Source organism: Kogia breviceps, chromosome 6 (assembly GCF_026419965.1).
Source record: "Kogia breviceps isolate mKogBre1 chromosome 6, mKogBre1 haplotype 1, whole genome shotgun sequence".
Classification (NCBI taxonomy): domain Eukaryota; kingdom Metazoa; phylum Chordata; class Mammalia; order Artiodactyla; family Physeteridae; genus Kogia; species Kogia breviceps.
The window spans coordinates 3,954,137-3,964,770 of NC_081315.1; the positions used below are offsets into that span (position 1 = coordinate 3,954,137).

General features: G+C 40.7%; 1 pseudogene; it reads right to left on the bottom strand.

Moving 5' to 3' along the window:
- Positions 1–285: 285 nt before the first annotated feature.
- On the bottom strand, positions 286–6,773 carry LOC131758809 (uncharacterized; annotated as a pseudogene).
- Between the last annotated feature and the right edge of the window lie 3,861 nt (positions 6,774–10,634).

A 10,634-nucleotide genomic window follows, 5' to 3' on the forward strand; every position in this document is an offset into this window, starting at 1 on the left:
CTCAGTTGGTCTTGGTTCTTTAACTGGTGACGTGACTCCGACTTTCATTCCCAAATTGTCTGGACCACTAGTAGTCTTGCTTGGACTGAGTTGGTGTAGTTTTCCATTCACCTTAATCATGGGCATAGAGTTACCAAGACACCCTAATGGATCTCCCATATTCCAGACACACTCTTCCTTACCTCCACTGTGGAGCAGTACTCCAGTTTCCCCTTGGTAATCAGGATGAATCACCCCAGCAAGCGCTGTAAACCCCTTCTTTGCTGTTGAAGGAAAGGCAGGAGTTCAAAGTAGCCAGGCAGCAGTGTTCAATGTGATCAATGTTGTGTTTCTTGGTTGAAGCATTCCACCCTCCGGAACTAAGATCTCTAGACCAGCAGAGCCTAAGGTCGCAGGAAAGGAAGTAAACGTTGCATTTGGGTCACTAGGTGTAATAATGAATGCTAGCACTCTTATTTCCACTCCCGGATTCCTGAGCCCATGAATCATGGCTATGGGAGAAACAGCACCCTATATTGGACACGGATTCAGCTCATATAAAGCCTTCTGGAGAGCCTTGCACAAGACCTGCGCGGTATTGTCACCTAGCTGGCACTGTAACAAGTCTTCAGAAGCCATTCTATCCAACCAGCTGCTTCAGAATCGTAGGGAATTTGGTGAGAACAATGATAGCCAAGATTATGGACCATGGTCATACTTCTTTGGCTGTGAAGTGAGTTTCATGATCAGAAGCAAAGCTTTGCAGAATCATGATAGTGATAAGGCATTGTTTAAGATCAAAGCTGGTAGTATTGGAAGAAGCATTGTGTGCAAGAAAATCAAATCCATGCCCAGAGGATTTATTCCAATGAGAACACAATGCATCCCCCTCCATGTTAGAAGCAGTTCAATGTAATCCACCTGCCACCAGGTAGCTGGCTTATCACTCCAGGTAATGGTGCCATATTGCAGGTTCAATATTGGTCTCAGCTGCTGGCAGGTTGGGTAATTAGCTGTGACCATAGCCAGGACAGCCTTGGTGAATAGAAGTCCATATGGCTGAGCCCACGGCCTCCATCCCTACCACCTTGGCCTCTTTGTTCATGAGCCTTTTGGGAGATGACAGGAGTGTCTTGGGAAAGGGGGTCACTTTTATACGCAGAACAGATCATCCTACCCACTTGATTATTAAAATATTCCCCTGCTGAAGTCACCCTTTGGTGAGCATTCATATGGAACACAAATATCTTCAAATTTCTTGCCCACACAGAGAGGACTATCCACATACCTGTTCCTCAGATTTCCTTGTTACCAATTTTTCAATTATGCTTTTCTTCTAAATCCCTGGTTATCTAGCCTAACCTTTGGACGCTGCCCATGAATTGGTATGAATTGCACTTCTGGCCATTTCTCCTCCACAGAAAAGTGAATAATGAGGTGTGCTGCTCAAAGTTCTTCCCACGGAGAGAATTTCCCTTCACCACGGTCCTTCAGGGATGTCCCAGAAAGGGTCAGTAGTGCTACACCTGTCTACTCTTGGGTGGAGCCTACAGTTTTTTCAGAACTATCTGTAAACTGGACCTGAGTCTTCTCTTCCGATGTCAACTGATCAAAGGGAACTCCCCACGAGGTCACAGGTACAGGGTGTGGGAGAGAAGGTAGAGTAGCAGGAGGTGGAGACCATGGACATCTGGGCCACTTCTTCATGTAAATTTCTTGTTCTTTCAGGGCCTGCTCAGTCACAATCATGTATAAACCACATCCATTAGATAATGGAGCGCTGATGTGCACACCCAACCTTAGGTCTGGTGGGTCAGATGACACCCAGTTCATGATGGGCAGCTCAGGTCACATGGCAACTTGGTGACCCACAGTTAAGTTTTCAGTCTCTACTAAGGCCCAGTAGCAACACAGGAGCTGTTTCTCAAAAGGAGAGTAGTTAGTTATCTGCAGATGTAGAGCTGTACTCCCAAGTCCTAAGGGTCTGGGCTGTGGATTCAACACTAAGATCCCGTCAACGACTCCAAACTGCGTTCCTATCAGCCACTGGCACCTTAAGAGCCATTGGATCTGTTGGATCATATGGCAAAGCAGTAGAGATGTTTACACAGCGGCAGCGTTCTGTTATAGGACTCTCTCTGGATCTGTATAAGCAGAAAGATTCTAAGTCACATGAATAAAAGTCTCATCTGAATTGTAAAAACAGAGAGTCATGGCCTCTCAATCAATTTCCAGACATAAGCCAGTTTATAAGCCCCAAATGAAGGGGAAGTTCAGTCCCATTGAGAAAAGACCCTGGTACACTCCCCCAAATCTATACTGTTAATATTTCTCCCAGCCTTCCCAAAGAGACCTATAGTGTTTGTTGTTGCTGTTCTTTTAAACAGGGAAACTGTACATAGGAGAAAAGAAAATAATCAGGCCTTTCGGGGACTACTAGAGAGGCGCTGGCTCTGAACTCACACGAATCAGGAGAATTAGCAGTGGACACAGTCAGAGTAGAGGTTTATAGAGGTCGGGTAATCAATGGAGTTTTAGCTCAAGTTCATCTCACTAAGGGCCCAGCGTGTCCTGAACCCATTCTGTGGTTATTTATCCAGTTCTTAAATGTATAGTTGGAATACATACACTCTGCAGCTGACACAATCCCCAGTTTGGTTCGGTGACCTGTGCAGTAAGTGCTATTATGGGGGAAAGTTCAGGTAGAAGTAACTAAAACTGCCTCTACCTAAGGAAATAGTAAACCAAAGTAATACTGCGTTCCTGGAGGAGTTGTTGAGTTTAGTGCCACCATCAAAGACTTGAAGGGTGCAGGGGTAGAGATTCCTACCGTATCCACATTCCACGCACCTATTTGGCCTGTACAGAAGACAGATGAATCTTGGAGAAAGATGGTGGATCATATAAGCTTAACCGGCTGAGTTCTCCAATTGTAGCTGTTGTACCAGAAGTGGTTTCCTTGCTTAAGCAAATAGAAATATCCCTCGGTACCTGGCATGTGAATGTGGCAAATGCTTTTTTCTTGGTACCTGTCAGTAAAGACCACCAGAAGCAGTTTACTTTCAACTGGAAAGGCCAGCAAAATTATACCTTCACTGTCCTACCTCAGGGTTATATCCAGCTCTGTGTCATAATTTAGTTCTCAGGGATTCTGATCACCTTTCCCTTTTACAAGATATTACTAATCCAATATATGGATGGCTTTATGCTGGTTGGACCCAGTGAGGAAGAAGGAGCAACTTCTCTATTCTTATCGATAAGACATTGCATGCCGGAGAGTGGGAAATAAGTCTGACAAAAATCCAGAGACCATCCATCTCAGTGAAATTTCTAAGGGCCCAGTGGTGCAATGCATGTCAAGATATCCCTTCTAAGGTGAAGGATCGCTCTTGTGTTTGGCCCCTCCTATGACAAAAAATTTATAGTTTGAAGGCCTGCAAACCAGGAGAGATGACGGTGTGAGTTCCAGTCCCAGCTGGATGGCAGGACAAGACTGATGTGTCAGCTTGAAGAGCATCAGGTATAGAGAGAAATTCTCTCTTGCTCAGCCTTTTGTTCTATCCAGGCCTTCAACAGATTGGATGAGACCTATCCCCTCTGGGGAAGGTGGCTTTATTCAGACTATCAATTAAAATGTTAATCTCATCAGGAAACATGCTTACAAACACACCCAAAATAACATTTAATCAAATATCTGGGCATCCCATGGCCAATCAGGTTGAAGCATTAACCAATGCATGCATATTAAAATACTTAGAAATGAATATTAAAGTAGTAGTTATAGGTAAAATTATTATTTTAAAATGTCTATTTTAGAAAAGAATAAAAATTAATGGGCATGTTTTCCAATAGAAAAATTACAAAATACTTTTAAAAAGCAAAACAAATTCAATAATTAGAAGAAACAAGATAAACATAGGAGCAAAAATTAATTAAATAAAAAGATACAATGGATAGAGTATGCAAAACTAAAACTTGGTTCTTTGAAATAGCTAATAAAATAGACAAATGTCTCCCAATACTGACCAAGAGAAAAAGTTAGGAGGCAAGATAAATTATATTAGCAATAAGTATGACTAAGGCATCAATCATTCAAATACTATAAACATTTATAAACATGTGTACCACATGGTGTCCAGAATGGGCCTGCATGGTGACTCAGGCATTTAAATGAAATAAGGGGAAAATTCCTTAAAAGACAGCTGAGTTGACTGGTTATTACTAAGTTACTTTGACACTCTGTAGAGAAATAATGAGAAGCTGAAAAAAATAACAATTTAGGTAAGTATGGGAGCCAGAGGACCTTTGGTTTGTAGTTTAAAAAAGTTCCCCCATGTCTCTTGAGGTAGAAATGCATAACTTAGGAACAGGATTTGGTGGTTTGAGACAGAGTTCCAGAAATGTTTAAATGCCTGTTCAAAACTAAGATGAGGATTCTAGCTGAGAAAACCCAAGATACTGAGATATGGGAAAGTGACATCTGTATTAAACTCTCCAAGAATTTTAGCTCTTCAGACCCTCCTAGATCCTATGAACTTTCCAGAGTGGCTTACTCATTCTCCAGGAATATCTTATCCTTTCCTTGTGCAGGAAGGGTCTAGACAGGTCTAGTCACAAAAAGAAATAGGCATCATCCTCAGGAATTTTCCGTACCTCTTCTCCTGGCTGCCAGGCTGAAAAAAAGGAAAAAGTACAGAATAATCCAGCTCTGGATATGCCAAGGAAGTTATAAGAAGTCACTAGCTACATTGGTAGGAACCAGAGGAATACCCGTGGGATTGATTTTGTGAGTGGTTGATCAAGGGGAACCAGGATTTAAGACTGAATAAGCAAGAATTCATTGACTTGTGAGCACTTTCTTGCTACATGAGATTTAACACCCTGTGAGCACTCCAGGGGTGGGGGCAAGCTTATAGCTGGGGTGACTTAGAGAAGCCTGGAGGAAGTAATGACCCATATTGAGCCAAGTGGGTAAGACCTGAGTTGTCTTAGTAGGTGATAGAAGGAAAAATAAAAAGTCTCAGGGAACTGAGCAAATTGAGTTGGGTATATTAGCTAAGACCAGAACATCAACAGAAGATTACGTTCCATTGGAGGGACAGAGGGGCCATCATTCCCCAAGACTATCAGAAAAGTTCTGGTGAAAGAGAAAACAGCATCACTGCAATGTTCAGTGCTGGATCTCCTTCAAAAGCCAGGGCTGGTGTTAGCACAGGTGGTCACAGAGCCGGCCTCTTTAATATCATTGGGGCTAATGGGACTGAAGTAATAGGGGTCAAGTGGTCATAAGTCCACTGGGTCCACAGTCCCAAACTGTGGTCATTTCTTCTCTTCCTGAGTGTCTTGGTCTGCTAGGGATGCTATAACAAAATGTAACAGACTGAGTAGCTTAAACATAAACATTTGTTTATTTTTGCAGGAGTCTGGGAAGTCCCAGATCAAGATCCTGGTCAATTCGGTTTCTGGTGAGACCTCTTTTCCTGACTTGTAGACAGCTGCCTTCTTGCTAAATTCTCACAGTGCCCTTTTTTGGTGTGTGTTTTCAGAGAGAAAGAGCAGGAAATCTCTCTTTCTTACTCTTCATACAAGGCTATGAATACTATTATATTAAAGCCCCCCCCCCCAATGACCGCATTTAACCTTCACTACCTCCTAAAGGCCCTGTCTTCAAGTAGAGTCACACTGTGGGTTAATATTTCAACATATGGCATTTAGGGAAACACAATTCCAGTTCACAACACTGGGTGTGTAATTGGCATTGACATATCTGAGAGTTGAAATAACTCCACCCATGATCTTTAACATGTGTGGGAAGTGCTATGAACAGTGGGGAAGGTTGAGTGGAGCCTCTGAGGCTACCCTCCCCTAAATCCAACAAAGTGAATCAAAAACCAAGTCCTATTCTTGGAAGGACAGTGGGGGTTAGTTACACCTTTAAAGATACAAAGGATGCAGGGAAAGTAGTCCCTGTTACAGCTCAGTTTAATTCATCAATCTGGCTCTGACAGAAGATGACTGAATCCTTCAGAAAGACAGTGGACTCAACCAAAGACGAGCATCTAGAGTGGTTGCCATTTTAGGTGCTATCACTGCTTTATAACAGATTAATAAAGACTTAGCATGTGGCAAGTTGGCCATTGACTTGGTGAATGTTTTTTTTTTTTTTTTCCTATGCTTATCAGTATAAAGGATCAGAAAGTGTTCACATCCATGTGGAATGGACACTAATATTCATTTATAGGTTGTTCATGAGTCTATGTTAACTGTCCTGTTTTCTGTAATAACGTGATCCCAAAAGATCTGGACCAGCAGTGAGTGGCTCATATGCCAAAGGTCTTCGTAATGCATGTGCTCCAGATCTTGGAAGATGAACTCTATGAAAGATCCGGGGCCTGGCACCTAGTAAAATGTTAGGGCCTATGCCGGGATATCTCTTGAAATAAAAGACAACTTCCTATGTCTTGCAGATCCTTGCATGACTACAGAGAAGGAAACACCTAGTAGGCTTCTTTTGCTTCTGGAGACAACCATTTCCACCATAGGTATGCTGTGGCCGCCCACATATTGGGAGACATGAAGACTGCCAGACTTGGGTGAGTCCCGGAACTACACAGAGTTCTGTGGCAGTCCAGGCTACCTACAGCACCAGCTGCCCTGAAACTGCGGCTGTATGAGCTGCCAGACACTGTGTTATGGTAGATCTCCGTGATGGGAAAAGATGCCCTTTGGAGTTTATGGCAAATTCCTGTGGACGTATCACAAAGCTGGTCCATAAGGTACTGGGACAGGGTCATGTTGTTGGCAGTGAAGGATTAGATGCCTTTACAAAAACAGCCTCCAGCATGTTACTGGGTCCCAGTAAAGACGGAGCACTTGATCATAGTGTACCACAAGGCATTGTGTCCAGAACAGGCTAGTGTAACTAAATACAATACATGAGTAAATGAGATTAGAGTAGTGGGCAATAATGGCAAAAAGGCAGATAGGACAGATCATACAGGACATTATAGGACAACCTAAAGAGCTTCAAATGCAATGGCGAGACTGGGAACCAACAGGGTCTGATGTATAATTCCAAAGGGACACCCTGGCTGATGTGGGCAGCAAAGCGGAAGCAGGACTAGGTGATGAAGAATTACAGTGGTAACAATGGAGACGATTAAAAAGTATTCTCTTCTGCACCTGTTTCAGGTGTAGAGGAAATAATAATGACTGATAGATTAGATGTAAGAGAATGTTTGTGGCAGTGTTTCTCAAATTCTAATATTTATACCTGTCATATGGGGCTCCTGTTAAAATCCAGATTCTGAATCTATAGGTTTGAATTGGGGAGCCTAATATTGTGCCTCAAGTGAGTTCCCAGTGTTGATGGTCCAGATCAGGCTTTAACCCGGAAGTACCTAGAGATGGGAGTTGAGAATAATTCTGGAGGTTTTGAGCTGAGTAACTAGTCGGATAATGAAATAATGCTGATAAAGGAGCATTGTATCCCTGCTGGCGATGAGACGGTGATTAGGCGTTTGTTTTGGTCAAAGTAAGTGTAAGGTTGTCATTAAATATCCATGCTAAGACAAAAAATGAGCAACTGAATGTGTAATTCTTGAATGCAGAAAAGACAGCAGGACCAGATTTGTTAGTTTACATCCATCATTTACAAAGTTAATTCAAGCCATGTAAGTTATCTTACAGAGAATGGGTAGGTGGGAGCTAAAATGGGGTCAAATTCTGAGCTCTGAGTCATTCGTACATTTACTGTATAAAATATAAACCAAGATCACATATATTTAGGTTCAGAAATTGTCAAAAGTGTGTTTATCTCTTTGTTTTTAAGCTGACAAAGGAAAAAAAAAGCACAATACTGCAGTCAACTCAAAATATATAGTGAAATGGAGAGTTGTTTTAGCTTTTTAAAACAAAGAAAAGGAAAAAAAAAGGAAAAGTGATTTCATTTACAAATTGAGTGAACAATAGGAAGTGCCAAATTTTAGTAACTAACATCTTTTCTACCATTCCCACCACCCAAAAATATAACTCCTGAATAGTTTCTCAAACAAAACAGAGGAAGCCTTTGGAGTTAATATAAACTTCAATGTTAAAGTTTAGATTTCAGATGACTAAAGACAGTTTCACTAATAAAGTAATTTGGTAGAAATATCATTTTTATCTCTTACATTGAATGAGATGAAAATCCAATAAAAGCACTCACTCTGCCACTTATAATTAGTAAGAGTCAATTTTAGAATTAATTGTCTGAACCTCATTAGACAGCCAGCAGATTGCCTAATTTTTTCCTCCATGGTTTGCACATACTTTGATCCTTAGCTTTCCTGAATAGCTAAAGAAAATGATTTACAGGGGCTTCCCTGGTGGCACAGTGGTTGAGAGTCCGCCTGCCGATGCAGGGGACGCGGATTCTTGCCCCGGTCCGGGAAGATCCCACATGCCGCCGAGCGGCTGGGCCCGTGAGCCATGGCCCCTGAGCCTGCGCGTCCAGAGCCTGTGCTCCGCAAGGGGAGAGGCCACAGCACTGAGAGGCCCGTGTACCGCAAAAGAAAGAAGAAGAAAAAAAAAAAAAAAACAGAAAATGATTTACAAAAAAGAGTGTGAGCAATGTATTTTTATATCTAAATGAAATACATCACTGTTTTATAATTAATGCTAATTTTATTCAATTAAATTTAAACATATTTCTGATTTCATAATTTTTGATGAAAAAATGTTTCTATAAATTCTGAAAGCATTTGACAATTTCTTAAATTCCATTCTGATGAAAACGGATGGCTTCTTTCTTAACATGAAAACTGGTGGGATGATATAGACAGATAGCAGGAGAGAGACAGGGAGTCAGGAGGGAGAAAGATGTATGGAAGAGGGAATGAGTCAAGGGCAAATGTTATCTTTGGTCGTGAAACTCTAAAACACTCTCATTACAGTCAAACAAAATATGGATGGCCTCTATCTCCATGTTCATGTAATGTTATTCTGGACAAACTAGCAAATGGAGTTAGTCAAAATTAATGCATAGGTATGTGATTTGGATCAATATGTAGTGTAAACACATACAGTATTTTATATTGTAAAATGAAGCAAAATGTGTGGTCTTCAGAGGAAATGATCAGATCAGATAACGTTTAGCTTCAACGCTCAAGAAAATCAACTGAAAATTTATTAGGAGCAATGTGAGAATGTAGCATTGGAAATACTTTCCTCTATATATGAAGTAATACTCATTTAAAAATTACTAGAAAAATATCATACTCAAAATAGAAAATAAAACTCTAAAATTCTTAATATTGAACTGAATAAATGTTTAAGATATATAAGAACATTTAAAAATTTTACTGAGTGCCATCAAAACTATTTTACCAACGTTCATAGAAAAAAAATAGCCTTTTTGGTAATCAGTTGTCTGTATTGCTTATCTTGTCTTATAATTTTTACATTTTAGGGGGATATTCCATGATTATATGATTATATGATTATATGATTTCATATATTCCATGATATTCCATGATTCATTCAATAATAGATAATAAAATTGTATTCAATGCATTTTGCCCATTGCTCTCAGTAGGATAAAGAAAGTATTGAATGTATTGATGATTTTGTTCTCAAATTATGTCTGAAGCAAGTAAGAAATACATCGGAATGCTTTAAATAAAGATGAAAAAATATATACTGTATTTTCAACAAAAAGAATGAGGTGGCCTCCAGTTCTCTTTCTGACCTATACAAAACTTGGAAGTGAAAATCAACAATTCTTCTTAGAACTACCGGAGAACTAAGGTCACAGTGCAAACTTCTGCCCCTAAAACTGGAGATACAAGTGAATGCAGAGAATCACAGCTTACCAGGAGAAGAATTCTCTGGAGCCAGTAACTGTAGAAACATTTAAAGTGATTGATGAATTGCTAGAGGTTCACTGTGAACTAGCTTGAGAGTATAAATTCAGGGCCCAGTTCTTACTGAAGCTCCACACTTTCTTGAATTCTACTTCCAAGAGACCTACCGGGTTTACACCGTGAGGATTTAAGAAAATCACGTCACGCATGGCGCAGAGGGAGGGTAAAAGTAACAATTTTGAAATATGCCGACAACATTCTGTTCTTCAATATATTCTCTGTAACAAAGGCTACTGCTCAAGGGAAACTACTTTATCAAAGTCTTATTTGACCTTGGTGAAGGGCAATTAATCAACTACAGCTCCCTCTAGCCTTCCCGCCTCACATAGTGGAGGGGAAAAAAAAAAAAAAAAAAGAAGTCAAGAGAATATTCTGAAAGTCACAGCCCAGAGGCTCTGTTCTGGAGGAAGAAAAAGAAAAAAGAGAGAGAGAAAAAACAACAACAACAACAAAATACAGCGATTTCATCAAAAGATTATAGAACGTTTTCCTCCCCCAACATCTTACCACCAGCACTGCTGGGCTTCAGGATTATAACAGTGGGTTACAGCTGAGAGAACTGGAAGACACAGACTTTATTTTTTTCCATGGTGGAACAGTGGTTAATACTCTGTGCTCCCAATGCATGGGGCTCGGCTTTGATCCCTGGTCAGGGAACTAGATCCCACAACTATCCCAGGGAACTATCCTCCCGCAACTGAGGAGCCAGTGAGCCACAACTAGACCCAGTGCAACCAAATAAATTAAATAAAT